Source organism: Dipodomys merriami, unplaced genomic scaffold (assembly GCF_024711535.1).
Source record: "Dipodomys merriami isolate MVZ:Mamm:240054 unplaced genomic scaffold, mDipMer1.0.p SCAF_1901, whole genome shotgun sequence".
Taxonomy (NCBI): domain Eukaryota; kingdom Metazoa; phylum Chordata; class Mammalia; order Rodentia; family Heteromyidae; genus Dipodomys; species Dipodomys merriami.
In genome coordinates, this window is record NW_027203273.1 from 25792 (window position 1) to 45452 (window position 19661).

The following is a 19661-nucleotide window of genomic DNA, read 5'->3' on the forward strand; positions in this document are numbered from 1 at the left end:
ATTCTAATTTTTTTCCCTTCTGGTCTGAGAGAATGCAGGGTATAATTTCAATGTTTCTGAATTTAGACAGATTTTCTTTGTGGCCTAGAATATGGTCTAATTTGGAGAATGTTCCATGTGCTACTGAGAAAAAGGTGTAATCTGATGGGGCTGGGTCAAATATTTGGTAGATGTGGGTTAAGACTAGTTGATCTATGCAAATTTTAAGATCCGAAGTTTCTCTGGTGGCTTTTTGCTGGGTGGATCTATTTAGTGGGGATAGTAGTGTATTAAAGTCCCCCACAATTAATGTCTTTGGATCTATGTGAGATTTGAGAGAAAGTAGCACTTCTTCTGGTGCTCCATTATTTGGTGAGTAGATGTTTTAAATCATAATATCCACCTGAAGGAGAGTTCCCTTAATTAGAATGCAGTGACCTTCTTTGTCAGTTCTCATTGATTTTAATTTAAAGTCTATTTTATCTGACATTAGTATAGTAACTCCCATCTCTTTATGGCAGCCATTTGCTTGATATATTTTATTCCAGCCTTTCACTTTCAGAATGTTCATTTTTGTGGGTAAGTTGTGTCTTTTGAAGAAAGCAGATAGAAGGATATTGCTTTTTGATCCAACTGGACAATCTATGATGCTTAACTGGAGAGTTAAAACCATTAAAATTGTGAGTTAGAACTGAGAGGTGTTTGTCTGTCCCTGCCTTCTTATACATTTTTTGGGGGAGAAGCTGTGCCTTGGCTGTTCTTGTTGTGATTACGTACGTGTTTTGTACTATTTATAATATGTGTATATCATACATAATGTATGTAATACATACTATATCTATAAATATATAAGATATATATATATATATATATATATATATATATATGAGGAATTTTGCTGAGTGGCTTCATTCAAATGGAAAAACCGTTAGTGCATTTCATGTGTGCAGCAGCTTGATGAGAGCTGATTTCATTTTACAAATCATTGAGAAGCCAAGGAACCTCCTCTATGCACACAGAATAATAAACAGTAGGGCCAGTTTTCAAGCCCAGAGGCTGGATCCTCAACTACTATACCACCTTGTCAACCAATGCCAATCTAAACAAAGGAGTGGAAAGAAGGGTGCAGCTGTAAGGGATGCAGCTGGTGCTTAATGCAGGTATAAATCAAGGTGTAGACTAAATATGATGCCCTTTTCCACTGTGTTTCTCCTCCTACCAACTCCTACTTTTCAGGAATTAGGTAGTGATTCTTGCATTCAAACCTGCTCTGGAACTGGAGCAAGTGTCAGGCTTGACCACATGCCCAGGAAAAGAATAAAGACTGGACTTTTTTCCCACGCCGCCATCCCCACCCCCTTGCCCTCTGGCTATTACCTTTCATACAGGTAATTTCTGTATGAAAGGTAATTCCTGTATGGATAATTCTCAGCAGCAACGCTAGAGGGTAGTCAAGTTCCTTCTGGCAAACCACCAATGGGCATGTATAGCTTTGAAGCCTCTGACTGGCAAAGAGGTTATGTTTTAGCTTCATGACAAAAATCAGCATGTTAACATTTTGAAGTGTTTGACATTGAGGAAGCACTTACTCCTGCTTAACCCGACGCTTCCCAAAATTATTTGAACACAACACACTCATTTTGTGATTCTTCCTGAATTGGACAGGATTATTCAGGACAGCCTAAGTGGAATGCCCTGAGGAACCCATACTTCCTGCTTCCTGGTGGCCATCCAATGGAATTCCTGGAGTTCTGAAGCAGAGAAGCCTCCATTGTGTAATGGACAAACCCTACAGACCCAGCCCACCTCAAGAAAGCAGGTGATCTCCTTTGGTTGACCCTATATCTAGTAACTGGCTCCAAGATGGGCCTCCCCTCCTTCCACCCCACTCTTCCTTTCTTTTTTTATATTTTAAAAGTGCCAAAATACACAGATTATCAATTCAGAACCCATCCATATCCTCCCATATCTAAAGAAGTTAAAATGCTCCATATTATATAAATGCTTCACAAGTAGTATTTTTATTGTTTAGGAAACCCTGAGAAAAAGAAATGCATGTACAGTTTCCTGACAGATCAAATCACTCTCTTAAATCATTGTGATCAAAAGTGAGTTGAATTCATGGATATAGAACGTGTACATGAAGGAGCTAAATGTTTTATCAGAATATTAACGTCAGATTTATTTTCTATGTATTTGAAACTTATAATGGGACTGTAAGCTGAGTACATCTGACAAATTATACACACCAGGAAAATAAACAGTCTCACAAGAACTACATGACACTGCAAGAGCTGACACCTGAGATTTGCAGAATCAAAGTCTGCAACTTAAATGGCAAGAAATCTTAAAGTTAATTAATTTTCAAAGGTGAGTCTTAAGGTGAGTTTTAGAAGAGAGATTGGAAATGCTTAGCTATGTCCGAGTTCAATATTGAAAGAAGCAAATTCAAAGAGGCACCACCTCTTTCTCATGAGTCATTCAAAAGAAAAGACATATTCAGTTTACAAAATGCAAAAAAAAATCTATTAAAATGGTATAGAATTGTTTGTAATGTCCAGCACACTTGACAATATAAAGAAAATTATTTTAATTCTATAAAGACAGGAGTTCTTATATTAAGCCTAGTGATAAACTCCTGAACTATTAAAGGACTATGATAACTAAATCCAGAGACATTTAAAATGGGCATAATCATATTGCTATTGCTTTCATCAAGAGGAAAGTAAGTCATCTTGAAAACATACATGTGAATTTCTGAAAATTATTTTCCTTTCACATTTTTACACACTGCCAAATTTCCATAATGTGTGTGTGTGTGTGTGTGTGTGTGTGTGTGTGTGTGTGTGTGTGTGTGTGTGTGTGTGTGTGTGTGTACAGAGACTCGAATGCAAAAACACAAGGCCTAAGGTTATCTATTGACTTTTTCCCTCAAGATTTGCACTCTACCCACTTGAACCACATCTCCACTTCTGGCTTTTTGCTGGTTAACTGTAGAAAAGATTATCAGATTTTCCTTTCCAGGCTGACTGAATCTAAATCCTCTGATCATAGCCTCCTTCATAGTTAAGATTAAAGACATGAGCCACTCGTGCCTTGCCATAATCTTTTTATACACAGACACTGAGACATTCGAAATTGTTGAGTAAGAAACTTTACCACAAGGCACTACTTTTCTTGTAACTTTTAAAACTGCAAATGTATCTTGCTGGATTGATTTTTGTTTGAACCTGATATTTTTTACACATTTCACATTGCTTTTGTCAGGGTGAAATAGGAAATAGGCTTGATTAGATACATAAAAAAGTCTTAAAAATCTTATGATCTTTCCTGCCCACCCTGGCTTTGAACCATGATCCTCAGTTCTCAGCCTCCTGAGTAGCTAAGATTACAGGCATGAGCCACTAGCACCCAGCTGAAAATTACTGCTTTAAAAAATGGCAAAACTATTCTTGACAAATATCATGAACAAATGTGGCCCCATTGGTAAGAAGCCCCTTTGCCTCCAACCATTGTCCCATTCGTTGTAAGTGGATCCAACTACAGTATTGAAACCCACCTATGTAGACTAGACTGAAGTGCACAATAATTGCTGTTACTCTAATCAACCATTTTGGGATGCCACAGGCACTCTGCTCTGCCCAGTGCCTTTCTGTTCCCTTCACTCTATATCCTGGGTTTAGGCCCCAGGTCCAATCTTCTCAAAAAGTCATGGACTCTTGTTAAATAAGTCATTACAAGGGATTTCATGCTTTGCTGGCTTTATACTTCATGCCTGGAAAATACACCAATGGTGTATTTGTGGGTGGTCACCTGAATCAAAATTGGAGTACTGTTTCTGTGACAGGTAATAACAAAATCAACAGTTACCAGAACTTTTCTGCACCCCTCTTCCGGTACCTGATGGAGAACCAAGGCTTCCTCTAACCATCTGGTACTCTTTGGTCTTCAAGATGCTTAAGCAGCCCTCCAGTGCTCCTCCTCTGCTTTCCCAATAGATGTAACCACCATTCTCAGGACTGGAAATGTCTAATGATGAGTATGCCACCAGCTACCCCAAGTGGTATATCCCAAAGCTAAAGGTTTTAAGTCTTGACGTAACTTATTTTCATGTATGGAAACAGAACAATGAAAATTGCTGAATTTTTTGTAAGACAAGGGAATTGAATCTCATGGAATGAGAGTTATATGAGAGAGAGAGAGAGAGAGAGAGAGAGAGAGAGAGAGAGAGAGAGAGAGAGAGAGAGAGAGAGAGAGAGAGAGAGAGAGAGAGAGAGAGAGAGAGAGAGAGAGAGAGAGAGAGAGAGAGCTCGGCTAGATGAGGAAGCAAAGGCAAGAAAGGGCAAGGCTCTGATTTCAAAAACTGGTATTTGTGGGGGTGCAAAGAGCTATTTTTGGAGCTGCAAGAATTGTATGCATTGGGTATCATCTCAAATCCAATTCATAATTTAAAAGTTATATTTTATCCAGTATTATGAGCTGTTTTACCTTGTGGGATCAACTTGCAACAAGAAAGTGTGATCTATCATCTTCTATTTATTTGACTGTCTGCCTGGATGTCATCTACATATTTTGCAACCACTTAAACTAAGAACATGAACTCATGTTCTTTAGGATTTGTTTGCTTGCTCACAGCTGACACTCTTCCAACTGAATCAGGCCTCCATTCTGTACTTTGATTAGTTAACTACAGATGGAGTTTTGTGGACTTGTTTTTAGGAGTTTCTTCAAACCATGATTCTCCAGTTCTCATCCTTCTGAGGTAAGATTATAGGAATGGGACAATGGTGGAAAGCAAAGGGGCTTCTTTCTGATGAGGCCACAGTTGTTTACTTGTCAATAATATTTGCTATGTTTAAAAACCCCAGTAATTTCCAGCTGGATGCCAGTGGCTCATGTCTGTAATCCTAGCTACTCAGAAGGCTGAGAACTGAGGATCACGGTTCAAAGCCAGTCTGTGCAGGAAAGTCCGTGTGACTCTTATCTCCATTAAACCACCAGAAAACAGGTGCTGTGGCTCAAGGGACAGAATGCTAATTTTGAGCTGAAGAACTGAGGGACAATGTCAACCCAGAGTTCAAGCCCTATGACAAACAAACATTAATTTTCAAATGCAAGATTATAGTAATGGAGAACTAGTTTTGAAAAGAAAATTCAGGACAGCACCTTGGACCTCAGTTCAAACCTCAGGACATACAAACAGGGACACACAGGCATAACTTCAAAGTCATAAACACTATGCAACCCATCTCAGGACACAAGGCTCTTTTACATAGCTGCTGACTGTTCCTCTCATATACAAGCATCCAAAGAAATTATTTTCTTTTATTATACAGTCTTGGAGGTTTCTTTGAATAATCAATTCAAGGTTGGAAACCATACAACATAGAAGATAAAATAAACAGATGGATACACACCTATAATACTTTCATTCAGGTGTTGGTAGGAAGCTTGGAGGTATGACTCAACTGTGGCTGGCACAGCAAGACCTATGGCAGAACAACACTGAAACATCAAAAATGAATGAATGAATGAATGAATACATTTATTGTCATAGTCTGAAACCTTATGGCCCTCACAATTGTCCTGATCATGATAAGCATCAAAGAAAGTGTTTTTCTTATGGCACACAATGAAACAAGTATACTGATAGCAAGGAGCCTAGCATGGCTGACCTGAGGCTGAGCAATCTGAAATAAGCCAGTACTCTTACCCCTGCAGGAACATTCTGGTGACAAACCAAACCAGTCATTGTTCAAAGTAGCTTGGCCTATAGCTTCTGTAAGCACACTTACCTTGCTGGGCCATTTCCTTCACAGTCTGCAATTGCTGAGAAACTGTCACAAATCTCTAATTTTCTTAGGTTGTTCACTTCCCTGAACATGCCCTTTGCAGAATTACTTCTTCCTAGAAATTTATTCCATACCACTATCTCTCTCCCCATCTAAACTTGCTTACAAATACCATGTACAAGTCTACATTGGGTGATTAGACTTTAGAGGGGGATGCCTCTGTGTAAGAATATTTTACCTTCAATAGCTATATATACAACTACACATCCACATGTGTCTTTCCTCATGGCTATTTCTACTTCCTGTGCAAACCACATGTTTGGGACCAGCCTAGGCAGAAATGTTTGCAGGACCTCAGCTGAGAAATGAGCACATTTGGAGGAATTACTCAAGTGGAGGAACACTAGGAGCACAAGGCCCTGAGTTCTGTCTCCAATATCACACACACAAAAAGGCAGAGGTTTGTTTGTTTTTTTTTTTTTTTAGAAAATCGAGGAAATACAGGCTTAAATGACAATATTAAAGAACTGCTATTAACTTAATAGAAAAGATGAAGAATAGTAAAGTTATAAAGAAACGTCCTTATTTCTTGGAGACTTATACTGAAGTGTTAGGAGTGAATTCTTTAATTAAATTTAATTAAATTCTTTAATAGCAACAGTAAAGTGGATAAGAAATAAAACAATAAAATTTGCACAATTTTTAAATGTGCCTGCTGATAGGTAAATATTCCTTATATAATTTTTCTCTACTTCTGCTAGGCTAAATTTTTTTTTATAATATGTATGTAAACATCTCTAAACATCCAGGAAAGCCAGAGAACACACCAAGAATATTCTTGGTGCAGAGGCACAACACCAAGAATGAGTCTCCACATCTGCAGAACTGGTGTCAAGAAGCTACCGATTGCACAGTGCCAGGGGCAGACACCTCAGCTGGAGCTGCCACCCACATCTGCCATGGTAGCCATCATTAGGAACACTGCCCACTGTCACTGCTGATATCTTTGCCAGGCAAGAGTCTAAATGATCCCTTCCTGAAAAGCCTTTACCTGACATTTCAATTGTGTAGAAAATGAAACAGGCACAGATTTGTTGATGTTAAAATTAAAGTGTATCTTTATCATCAAACACTTTCCAGAGAGCAAAATGCAAAACCATGAGTTAAAAGAATGACCATAAAACATACTTAACTGGTATTGGTATAAGCAATGAAAACATAGATCTAGAAATATAAAACAAAGAATTTAAAAATCTATGTTTGAGAGTAGATTCCTTATATAAGTGCTGAGCTTCTTTGAGAGTGTTATACAACTTGATATATAGCATTATTGGTCAAGAATTAAATTTCACTATTTGAAACAGAACATAAGGACTAACACATGGATACTATTTTATAGCTTATCAAATACTTCTTAAGGTATTAATATTGATCCTTTAATCTCTTTACACAAGTTTAAACAAGAGGTGTGAAGCTTCAACAGTTTTTTGTAAAAGATATAAGAAGGTAGCTAAGTGACTAGATATGTTAATCATTAACATTAATAAAATGGCTTTTATCTTAAATAGATACTGCTTTAAAATGTTGATCTTCTCTAAGAATAGGGGACTTGAAAAGCCAAAAAGAATGGCAAATGTAAGACATATATGTACAACAAACACAGACAATTTAGTGACATTGAGCCCTCTGTGGTCTAGTTCTTGCTACTAATAGCCAGGACACAGCCTGCTATAGAACCCACACTCCAAAATGTTACCCCAGTAGTTAAACACTGAGCTGAAGAACAAAATGGCTTCTGACATGGAGCCTCATCATTTTGACCTAGTAAACTCAGACTTCATTCAGAGAAGCTTCCTAGCAATAAGCCACTAAGGACAAGAGAGTCTTGAGCTGAACTAAATAGAAAAGAATGGAGATCAAGGGGAAAAGGGAACAAGAGTGAGATATACCTAAAATGATCATGTGTTCCTGTTCTCTGAGTCCAACCAACTTGTGCCATTGTCCCAGAATAATTATTAATAGGGTCCAATTTTCAGTATTTAAGTAATTCTGATTGGGACAATGAATACCGTGGAGAAAGCCTAGAAACAATGAGAGTCTGAAGATGTGTGCATGTGTGTGTGTGTGTGTGTGTGTGTGTGTGCGCACGTGTGTGCGTGCGTGCTTGTGTGAGTGTGTGTGTGTGAGAGAGTGTGTGTATGTAAAGGCTAACCTTAGCCAAACAGGGCCCAGAAGCCACAGGGAAGAAATTTACTTCATCCCGTGTGTATAAGGGCTCATTGACAATTCATAAGCTCAATAATCACAGGAGTAGGAAATAGTATTTTATAGCTTGTCTTTAAGCAATAAGACAGAAAATGTGAGTAGAACAGGAAAGAATTCAGGTGTCAAAAGGTGTTCTGTCACAGGACTACTAAAGGCAACAGTATCAGATGTAGAGTGAAGGATTGACTCCCACCCTATTGTCCCAGGTCCATACAGATGCCAGACAAATTCCCAGGTATGTTTGTTTGATGTGCCTGAACCCAGCTGTGAACATCCCATGTGAGCTCATTTGAAAGGCACAATTCACTAGACTAGGCCCTTTCATTCATCTCTGCCTCCTTGCTCAGATGAATAGCCAAGCTCCTAAACACAACCTCCAAACTGTAGGAAGGTCTGTGCCCCTCGGTGTTCCTCAATAAAAAGTCCTCACCTATTGACAATTGAGTCAAGCCTATCCCCTTTCAGTCCTCCTCCCTTTTCCCAATATTGAAGGTCTTAATAAGAGCCCGTAGAGGGTCCAATGAGAAGGAAGTTGTACAAACAAATGACTGGGAGTCACCTCTTTGTAAACCAAGTCTGCTGTACTCCTGATTAACTCTACTACTGAGTACTTACATGCTAAGACTTGACATTGAGAGAAGAAAGACAAAAAGCCAACATAACAAAACACTCAGAAAGTGCTCAGAATTGTATGAACATGATCCTGCCCTTAGGAAACTTACAAAATTCACTCCAAAGATTCCCTCAGTAGGTTTATAAGGCACATCTCTAATAACAAGAGGTCTCTGAAAATAGTTGTTCCTTCATAATTACGGGACTGTATCCATTTTGAAGGCTATGGATTATTTTGCTTTTGAGACCTCAATTTATATGCAACATTGATCAGTGACTGACAACAATTTGAACAGAGAAGAATGAGATCTTTAGGAAAAATGAATGTAATACTTTCAGCTTATCACCAGAAGTATGTTGTTAGATCACAGAAAGTGATTTATCGAAGACCACTCTAAAGTCCCAGTAAAATCAAAGGAAATGCATAACAGAATTACCTATTTTGTAATTTCTAATAAAGGAGAGAATTCAAAATTTTAGAAATCCTAGAAACAGGAGACCTGGATGAAATAATTAAGAGTCTGTGGGAAGCTGAAATGCTGAAGATTCTGGACTTCTAAAACCTGCCAGGAAATATGCATACCCAGATTGTCATAGATAAACATTTATTCAAAAAGAATATGGATGGTTTCTCTAAGATATAGCTCTTATTCCTTCAGTAGACATTAATATCCTTTGTTGAAAAGCAGAAACTTTTAACTCCACCCAAGGAAAAGCTAAGCAAAAAAAAAAATCAGACCAATATTAAACACCTATAGACAGGTGAAAATGAAATACTACCCGTTTGTTCATTCCCCCTTAAAAATGTCTGCTGACACCTGGACACTGATGGTTCATGCATATAATCCTAGTTACTCAGGTGGCTGAAACGTGAGGATCATGGTTCAAAGCTAGCATTGACAAAAAAAGTCCATGAGAATCTTATCTTCAATTAACCACCAATAATCCAGAAGTGGGGGTATGGCTCAAGTTGTAGAGTACTAGCCTAGAACAAAAAAGTTCAGGGACAGTACTCAGGTCCTAAGTTCTACCCCAAGGTTGCCACACACAAAAAAGTCTGCTGACATCTTACATGAACCTAACCAGAGAACAAAATGAATAACATCTCTGTTCATTAAGAAATAGGCACGGTGGGGGAAAATGCCCCCAGAAACAGACAATGACCACAAACAATGAAGAAGTTTTTCAAAGCCAAGGATGGGATGGTGCACGTCTGTCCCCCCAAATCCCAGCTACTCAGAAGGTGGAGATCAAGATGATCAAAGTTGGAGGCCATCTTGCACAAAAAATTGAAACATCATCTCAATAAACTGGGTATGATTGTGCATGTATCCCATCTCAAATCCCAGGAAGCTGTGGACAGGAGGATGTTGGTTCTGCCTAGTCAAGACAAAAAACAGGAGGTCCTATATAAAATATAACTGAAGCTAAAAAGGAGTAGAGATGTGTCTCCAGTGGCTGTGTGAGCATGTGCCCGGCAAACTAGTCTTGAGTTCAAACCTAAACAAGATAAACAAGCAAACAAATATGCAGATGGGAAACACATAAAATATTAAATGATTACCTGCTGTAGCATTTGGGAGAAAAACTATCTTCACACTCAGAAGACAAACGTGAAGTAAACACAGATTACAAGGCAAGAGTTTCTATAAGGTCAAAAACAAGAAAGAAAGGAAGGAAGGAAGAAGATAGGGAGAGAGAGAAAGAGAGAGAGGAAGGAAGCAATGAAAGAAAGAGAGGTAGGGAGGGAAGGGGAAAGAGGGAGGGAGGGAGGAAGGAAGGTAGACAAGACTGGGAGCTGGTCACCTCAGCTGCGGAATAAAAAGGTTGACTCTACCATAGCATGGGGTGTGTTTCTGAATGGTTGCTTGCAGTCCTAGGGATTGAACTCAGAGCTCTATAATTGCTGGACGGCCACTCTAACACTTGACTCGTGCCTCCCTATAATCTTAATATGCTTCCCAATTAATGGGATGACAGGCACAATACAAAATTATGAGGTGATCACTGCACACAGCTAAATGTTCTGCCAGCTTCATCATGGGGTGGCCACAAAGTCTATAACACATGGGCCTTTAGGGAACATTTCAGACTCAAACTTCAAAGATATACCACTTGGTATCACAATAGCTGAATATCACCAACATTAAACAAATTAATCATTACTTCTTTTCTATCAGAGAAGTAAAAGGACACAGGGAAAATCCTGTTCCTTTTTATGACACTGGGTATATGCCAGTTATTGGCAAACTAGCTGAGCCTCACATTTCCTGCTCAAATCCTTCAAGGGAGAGGTGAGGTGAGCCACAGACTCTCATGCCTTTAACTTGTCAAGATGAACAGGTGGTACCTGGGTCTTGGACTCCCACTAAGAATGGAGTCCTGGGCAGACTTCAAGAACACACTCATCTCCCCCTTCTGGAGTGGCTGGATGTGAGAACCTGGACACTGAGCAAGTATTCTTTTGTAGCAGGAACAAGTTGGAACTTTTTGACACTCATTATGAGAGGCAAAGAGAAAAAAAACTCTAGGTTTTCTTTTTTTTTTTTTTTTTTTTGGTCGGTCGTGGGGCTTGAACTCTGGGCCTGGGCGCTGTCCCTCAGCTTTTCAGCTCAAGGCGAGCACTCTACCACTTGAGCTACAGCGCCACTTCCGGTTTTCTGGTGGTTTTATTGGAGATAGGAGTCTCGTGGTCTCTCCTGCCCGGGCTAGCTTTGAACCGCGATCCTCAGATCTCAGCCTCCTGAGTAGCTAGGATTACAGGCGTGAGCCACCAGCACCCGGCTCTAGGTTTTCTTAAAATCAGGAGAAGACACAGTTTTTTCTGGTCCCTTGTTGTGTACTTTTACTTCCCCACACTGACAAGAAGGTCCACAGAGCCAAGCATTTCCCATGCTATTTCCCAAATACTGCATGTTCTGATGAAACTGTTTCTATAAACATCACTGGAGCCATCTGCAAGCAGTGAAAAGCATCTTCAATGACCCACAAAGTGACAAGTGACAGAGATGGAGACATAGCACAACTCAGTCCTGACTGTCCTAAAAACTTAGGGCAAGCCATAAAGGGGCCTATCCAATACCATTCCACCAAGGACTCAGAGAAACCTGGTATTTCCTAAGTGACAGAGCCATTCCATCTCCTGTCCTGGGACTACTTAGAAACCCTACTCTAAGGGCCACAGAGCTGTAACTCCTGTGATAACCTCACCCCCACAAGTTTTGTGCTCTTAATAAGGCTAAGAATATTTCTTATTGGGAAGGTGATGACAACAGATCAGCTAAGACTCTGGGAGAGTTGTCAAGTCAATGGGAAACCTGGTGAACCAGAGAGAGACCGTGGCTGTGATGAAAATAAAAAGAAAATACACTTTTAATGCCCTTCTTTTAAAGGTGTTAGTAGGTATATGCTAAAGGTAAGATAGACACACATGCTTAGAGACATTTAAAACATTGTACATTAAGGTGTTGGTAGTGTTCCATCCTTTCTGCTGAGATATGGAATTAGTTTTTCATCATGCTTTATCTCTATTACACACATTTTCTACAATGCACAAATTGTATTTATTCTGAGGAATGTACTACTGTTTTACTTATATGAATACAAAAAAGACTCATATCTATGCAAACACTCTCAAGAGTTTGTGCCCTATTTGTAAAGTCTTTGTAGCAGTTTTGATTAAACCCATCACACCCACAGCTAGCTCTGTTTTAGAGCCCCATGGGAACCATGATCCTTCAGAACTAGAGAAGACAATGAGCCATTGTTCCTCCTTTCAGGCCAATACTGTGGCTCCAAAACTGCTATTTATCCCTTTATGAGTAAGCAAAGAAAACAGGCTTCATAAATAATTTGATGTTTCAGCACTTTCTTCCAAGACAAGCATGCAGGCTTCACACAAAAGACAGATTTAGTAACTAACTCAAAGAGCTCGGCTAACTGAACAAGGAGCTTTTGATGCTGGAACTCAAATTGCACTAGTGTAATAGGATCTGATTGGGGCTAACAGGAACCATTTAGTATTAGACAGGCAATTTGGCACCAAGGAACCAAATAGAATAGTGCACAGCTTGCCAGGGCCTCAGACTCTTCCCAGAGACCACCAAAGAAGATCTCATCCCCCAATATTCAGAACCAATATTACCTTCCTGTGAAGACCTAAATATTTTTCATCTATTTTTGGTATGAACTCAAGCTAACCAATCCTTCTTCCATGTGCCCTCTTAACTCACTTATGAATCACCTACAGTAATTGAGCACTATGTCTACTACTGTGAGTACACAGAGCAGTTCTGTACTGGGCGCCATTAGGTACTCACTGAGTACTCACTCTGAAGTCCTCAATGCTCCAGGGTAACAAGGAAGCTGGACTTGTAGGCTCCAGGCACCACATCCACAAGTATGCACAAATGAGCACTAAAGGGTTGATGAGATTGTCAGGCACCCTAATGCAGCAGCTGTGTGCATGCTATGCTCAGGCTTGAGTTCCCTAGTAAATCAAATGCCCAGAGGGGTGACTGGTCTGGAGCTTCTTGGAGATAAGTTTACCCCCAAGTGAGATAGGGTTCTCAGCCATCAATCAGGAGGCCGGGTTAGTATACCAACACACAAGAGACAAGGAACATTCAAGCCGAGCCCATACTCTCTGCAGCCAAGGGTGCCATCCAGTAAAGCCAGAGGCAGGTAGCAGAGGCTCTGACACAAAGCCAGATTGGAAGCACTATCTACCACATAGACAGACCTCCTTAGGACAAGCTTAGAGAAGGATTCTGTTTCTCACACTCTCTTCTCTTCCTCCTGCCTTCCTTGCCCAGATGAGGGAATCACAGCATCACCTTCTCAGCAAGACTTCCAAGTGGATCTCATAGACACAAAGCAAGACCATCAGGAAAGAAAACCATCCCAATTTCTCAGAGGAGGAAATGCAGGCTGAGGCCTGGACATGTTTATAGGAGACACATCTGGTACCTGATGTTGGCCCTGCCTTCAATGCCAATATTCATTGCCCTGCACTGCACTGTAGAAGCTATAGGAGTCTTCTACAATTACAAGGAACATCTGGGATTCTGGCACATGACCTGAGCCACTCCTGCTTGACCTACAGCTTCATATCTCCCCTATTCTCCATCCATCCATTCAAAGCAAGACCTGGGAACTGGGAGAGGTTAGCTCTGTCTTCTATTCTGCCTAGGCTTTAAGAGCTACTGAAATATCAAATCCCCCATGAGGGCTGGGTGCTTCATAGATAAAGTCACAAGAGAGCCAGGCCTCCAGAAAGGACATATCTAGGTGGGCCAGGGGTATGCATATCAGGAGCACAATGTGTCTCAAGCAATGCAGATCTCTCCTGAGACCTTCCTAGAACTAGTTACTCACAGAAGACCAGGGACCTACACTTTGGGGTCACCCAATGCCTTTTAATGGTCCCTAAACACTTCCTTACAACTCTATACATCCACCATCTCATTTGCACTCCAAAACTCCACACGCAACCTCATTAAGAGTCAGTAATTGGTGAGAAATATTGATACTTCAAATTAATTGTGTTATTAATACTATAACCAATCATAGGGTCCTAAAATAACTCTATTTTCTCTATATAAACTATACTATTAGTGCCATTAAAAAACAATTGCAAATAGACTTGTACTATATGTGGGCAAAAAAAGCAATTAAGTGAAACTCTTGAAAACTAAATGTATAACCAACAGCATATTATCAACATTTACATAATTCACATTAAAATAATGACATCCTAAAATATATTACTTTTTTTGAGGGGGGTCCCGTCGTGGGGCCTGAACTCTGGGCCTAGGCGCTGTCCCTCAGCTCTTCAGCTCAAGGCTAGCACTCTACCACTTGAGCCACCACGCCACTTCTGGCTTTTTTCTTTTTGCTTATATGGTGCTGAGGAATCAAACCCAGGGCCTCAGGCATGCAAGGCAAGCGCTCTACCACTGAGCCATGTTCCCAGCCCCAAAATATATTCATTTTAAGGGATAGACTTATCAATAAAATATTACATACCTGGCTGGGAAGTTGGCTCAGTGGTAGAGCGCTTGCCTTGCATGCCCGAGGCTCTGGGTTAGATTTCCTCAGGATCCCATAAGCAAAAATAAAAAAGCTGGAAGTGGCGCTGTGGCTCAAGTGGTAGAGCACTAGCTTTGAGCTGAAGAGCTGAGGGACAGTGCTCAGGCCCAGGTTCAGGCCCCTCGATGGGACCCCCCCAAATATATATATATATATATTATATATTATATATTATATATATTATAAATTATATAATATATATATATATATTACATTCCTTTTAATACTCTGCTACAGTATCTCAGGGAAATAAAATGTAGGTCTATTCATCAACTAAATACACAATCCTTTCCCATTAGCTTTTATTAATAAAGGAACTACAATTCAGTCATAAATAGGCAAATTATTACATGATTTGAGGATTAGGATGAAAAATTTGATACATAGCAGAGGTATATGATGCAGTAAAACCAGCTGGTTTATATTTTGGTCATGTGTGAACTGCCCATAGAGTAAAAGGAAGAACTTTTAGTGATGGAAGTTAAAATAAACTCTATTTTGGAACTTATTTTTCAAGAGGAAAAAGGGAAAGTATTTCAACAGAATTAAAGAGTACCAGACCCAATGAAAGGCTCCTTAAATCATGGAGGCTCTATGTTTGCTGTGTAGAAACCTCACCCCTACTTTCCCATAATCCCTCTTCCTAGAAATGATTCAAGAATTCATAGTACTTTTCCAACTCTCTCTTTCCCAGCTCTCCCTTTCCCAACTCTCTGTCTTTCCCAGCTCTCTCTTTCCCAGCTCTCTCTCTTTTCCAGCTCTCTTTCCCAGCGATCTTTCTCACTTCTCTTTCCCAGCTCTTTCCCAGGTCTTTCCCCGGCCTTTCCCAGCCGCGTGGAGGGCCAAGATGGCCTGGTGCCAGCCAGAACAATGACTAAACCTACCCCTTACCTGAATACCAAGTGCTTGGTGCTGTTCTTACTCAGCTACCTCTTTTTAAAAATCTAACATAAATGGTGTCGTGACTCGGATAAAGGGCTTAAAGTCAGGATAGGTGGGATTCCTCTCTGTTTTTTTTCCTCTTTTTTCTTTTTTTGCTTGTTTTTCCCTTTTTGCTCTGAGGAATACCCACAGTTCTGATGGCCTTTTGCGAATTGGTCTGTCTGCTGTGGACACATCACACCGATACCATTACTGGCCTTCACATCCACGTCCACACCACTTCTCTACTCTGGTGAGTGAAATTACTCTCTACAATTCTCAGTTGCTCAGTCTCTGTCCAGACATGGCACCATGCCAGAGAGCTCCTACAGCCTTTAGCTGAAAGGCCGCTCACCTCTGAAGCCGAGGATGCTTGGTTTTGGGACATGGCCTTTTTTCTCTAGAGGGCTCTTGGGGAAGTCAGGATTCTGCTTCTGCCTGGTGAGCTCTGGGGTGCTGTGAAACCCCTTTGAAATGCCTCCTGCACTCCCTGGAAAGCCAGAGAGCCTAATTTTTTGTCATTCTCAGATGTACACACTTTTTGCTACTTCAATGGTAAATGGTCCGAAGTCAGTTTAATTTCAGGCTCTCTTTGCTCTCTCTCTGCCATTCATGTCCACCTTCCCTATCTCTCCACTTCTCTTTTCTACAACATTTTGGCTTGTGCCCTGAAGAGTGTGATGCAGGCTGGGTCCTGGGGAACCCCTCCTCTAGGTTCCCTCTCAAAGGCTAGCCAATGTAGGCTTGATGTATTTGTTCAGGGTTTCTTTGCATTCTTTCAGAAATTCACCGTCTTTAGTTCGCCATCTTGGCCACATTGTGACCCTTAAACTTCCACCAAGCTTACTACTCCATCCATCTATTCTAAGGTGTCTTGCTAATAAGTTGCTCTTTTTCAGGCCCTGGTAAGTGAGGCCCAACCATCTGATGTGCTTTGTTACCAAAGATGTATACACACTATTGTCAATGCTTGATAGGAAATGTACTCAGTATCTTGCCCATGTAATTGTAACCCCTCTGTACAGTATTTTCACAATTAAAAAAAAATTCAGGTTTTGAGTTTTGCCTTTTTTGTTTTATGTTGAGTATTCTACTACTGACTACGTGGTTTTAAAATACTGGGCCTATCTGTGCTAAAATTTTCATCACATCTAACAAGTTTAGTCATTGCAGAATATTTGTTGGTCAATTCTTGATAAGGACCAGGTAAGCTCTATTCTCTATTCTATTTGATCTCCTTGTTGACTTATTTGAAATAATAAAGGGCCTTTGTGGCAAAGATTGCAGTTCAAAGCCAGCCTGGGCTGAAAAATCCCTAAGACTCCATCTCCCAACTAACCTGCAAAGAGACAGGTTGGAAGCATGGCTCAAGACTCTTATCTCTAACCAGCCAAACACTGGAAATGGTACTGTAACTCAACGTGATAGAGCACTAGCCTTGAGCAGAAGTGCTCAGGGATAGTGCCCAGGCCTTGAGTTCAAACCTCCTTGAATACCAACTGTGACAAGCCATCCCAGCAACGAGCACCTAGACTCAGCCAGTCTGGGGAACAAGGGACCATGGATAGGTGTAAGAGGAGATGTTGTCAAACAGCTGCTTTGTGCCTGCCCTTTCAAAATTAACCACAGTTGGGAGGTCGATAGAAGTAAGAAGCCTGCCCATCCAATGTCTATACCGGTCTACGTATTAACTGAACAGGAATTTATATTCTTGTCTTTGTCACTTGACTTATCCTCTACCTAGTCGCCAGATGTCATAAGTAGCTAGGGACATTTCGACCAACATTTTCAGCCCCAAGTCCTTCCTCTTGCCATTTATTTGCTCTCTAGTATTTTTTTCCAGCCCCTCAATGCGTCATGAGACCTCTCCAGAGTTCACCTAAGAATTCACACCACCAAGGGACAGCAGCTGCTCACTGCCTTCTCTGGGAGGGGACCAAATTTCAGACTTTTATCCCTAATGTCAATGCCCCTTGTCAGCAGGAAGTAGCCAGAGAGAATCCGTGCCCCATTTCATGATTATTAAAAGACTGGAATGTAAGGTCTGCTCCTGGATGGAGAGCAAAGTCTCCACTGAGTACCTGCATTACCTAGGCGCCTGGAACACCTGGAAGAGGTCACATTTGCATTCACTGAGGTCACATCTGAATTTGATGTGGCCACACCTTTCTCCACCCATACCCCAGATAAGGCCTAACCCAGGCCCAGATGCTCTCTTTCCCAACTCTCTCTCTTTCCCAGCTCTCTCTTTCCCAGTTCTCTTTCCCAATTCTTTCCCAACTCTTTCCCAGGCCTTTCCCAGGCCTTTCCCTGCCTTGTGGAGGGCCAAAATGGCCTGGTGCCATCTTGAGTAAACCTACCCCTTACCTGAATACCAAAAAAAAAAAAAAGAATTCATAGTAGTTCTTAATCTAAAAACATAATATGGACAGGTTTCTCAGCAGAGGAAGCAGGAAAACCCAGACAGCCCTTCCAATATTCCCATGTGGTGTTTCAAAAATCACTAATGATGAAGGAAATGGTGGCCTTGAATTTCAGGAAGGCCATTCAGTGGGCATGAGGGGTTTATTTAGATTCATTCTCTTAATTTGTGTACTTTTGGCATTATTGGCATCTGACTCAGTGTTTCATTCTTGATAATCAAATGCTCTACCACTGTAGCCCTGCCACATCCCTTTGTGTGATGCTTTATGCCAAGACCAGACATTCTGTTATCCTCCTACTTGCATGTCATGCCACACTGCGATGACAGATGCATGCCACCATCCTCAGCTTTTCAATTTTTTCCCCATGCTATCCTGAAAGGTCAATGCTCCTGATTTTAGCTCTTCCATGCAGCTGGGATGAAATTTTTATTAAAAACAAAATTAAGAGCCTAAATTTGGTTTTTAAAAAGTTCAATACATGTGTTACAATTTTCTCCCAAAACATAAAATCCTGTGCTTCTAACTTTAAAATACTTAGCCAGCTAAGGGGTATTATGCATTTTGAATGCCTAACAACCACCCCAAAGTAGGCTGGCTACACACATGCCCATCACATCTATGTTCATGATTTGCCCAATAGTGACTGCTCTGACCCTGAGCCCCTTCACTTTCTCACAGTCCATCTCTAAGCAATTCTCAATAAAATCTGCACGTCAAGTACCCCATTTCCCAAACCCTACCTGCATCATGACATATAGAACCCACCTCACCTGAGAACCTGCAATTGTTCTCACCAAATACCTGGCAGACTCACCTATGAAACCACGAGCCTGGTTTGGTCATTCACTTACATAACAACGTGACAGCTTCCTGGCTTTGTGGAGGGAACCTACACTGAATCATTGTGAAATAGCAGTCAAAACCGTGAAATCAACAACAGATACATGCTTTGTATCTGGTGAAAGACTGTGCTCAGGGAAGACTCAAAACAGTCCCTCCAAACAGACAATTCACTATGACAAGTGTAGTGACCATTGGATTCACAATCCTGTGTGCACATACTGAGTTGGAATCTCCTTCTCTACAGGCTTGATAAGCAAATAGTCACTACACCCCCTAATATGGTGACACCTTCTCTGAAACCATTTGAGGTCTGAGCGACATGGGAAGAATTGGACATGGATCAATGGAAGCCACTGCACAGCCCAAAGTTCCTCAGGGGTCTGGAAAGGGACCTCTCCTGATGGTGAAGGATATCAAGGCCTTTCTTTCAGGAGCCAAGGCAAGATAACCCTGACTTCTCTGCAGGTGCAGACACTTACTTTGAGATACTCTCGCTGAATGACACCACCACACAAGTGGAAGAGTGAGGTCTCCAGAGAATGCACTTAGGGAAGAACAGTTGCAAATCGCACCATAGGTTGGATCTGACAGGAGCCTGCTGTTCACTGGCACCGAGGTGACAGGATAGCATCCCATTTTCCAGGCTCTATGGTAGCACAGGAGGGGGGCTCTGCCTTGGAATGCTCTGTCCCCCATACTTTATTGGTTCAACAGATGTGAAATCCACGAATAG

General features: G+C 40.9%; 1 long non-coding RNA gene across 1 annotated transcript in view; it reads right to left on the bottom strand.

Moving 5' to 3' along the window:
• Window positions 1-614: 614 nt before the first annotated feature.
• LOC138831294 (uncharacterized) overlaps window positions 615-19661 on the bottom strand; it is a 30970-nt gene continuing 11923 nt past the window's right edge. The window contains exons 2-3 of the long non-coding RNA XR_011373206.1: window positions 5397-5484; window positions 615-634 (exon numbers count right to left, since the gene is read on the bottom strand). This is a non-coding gene — a long non-coding RNA (uncharacterized lncRNA). The remainder of the gene's footprint in view (window positions 635-5396; window positions 5485-19661) is intronic.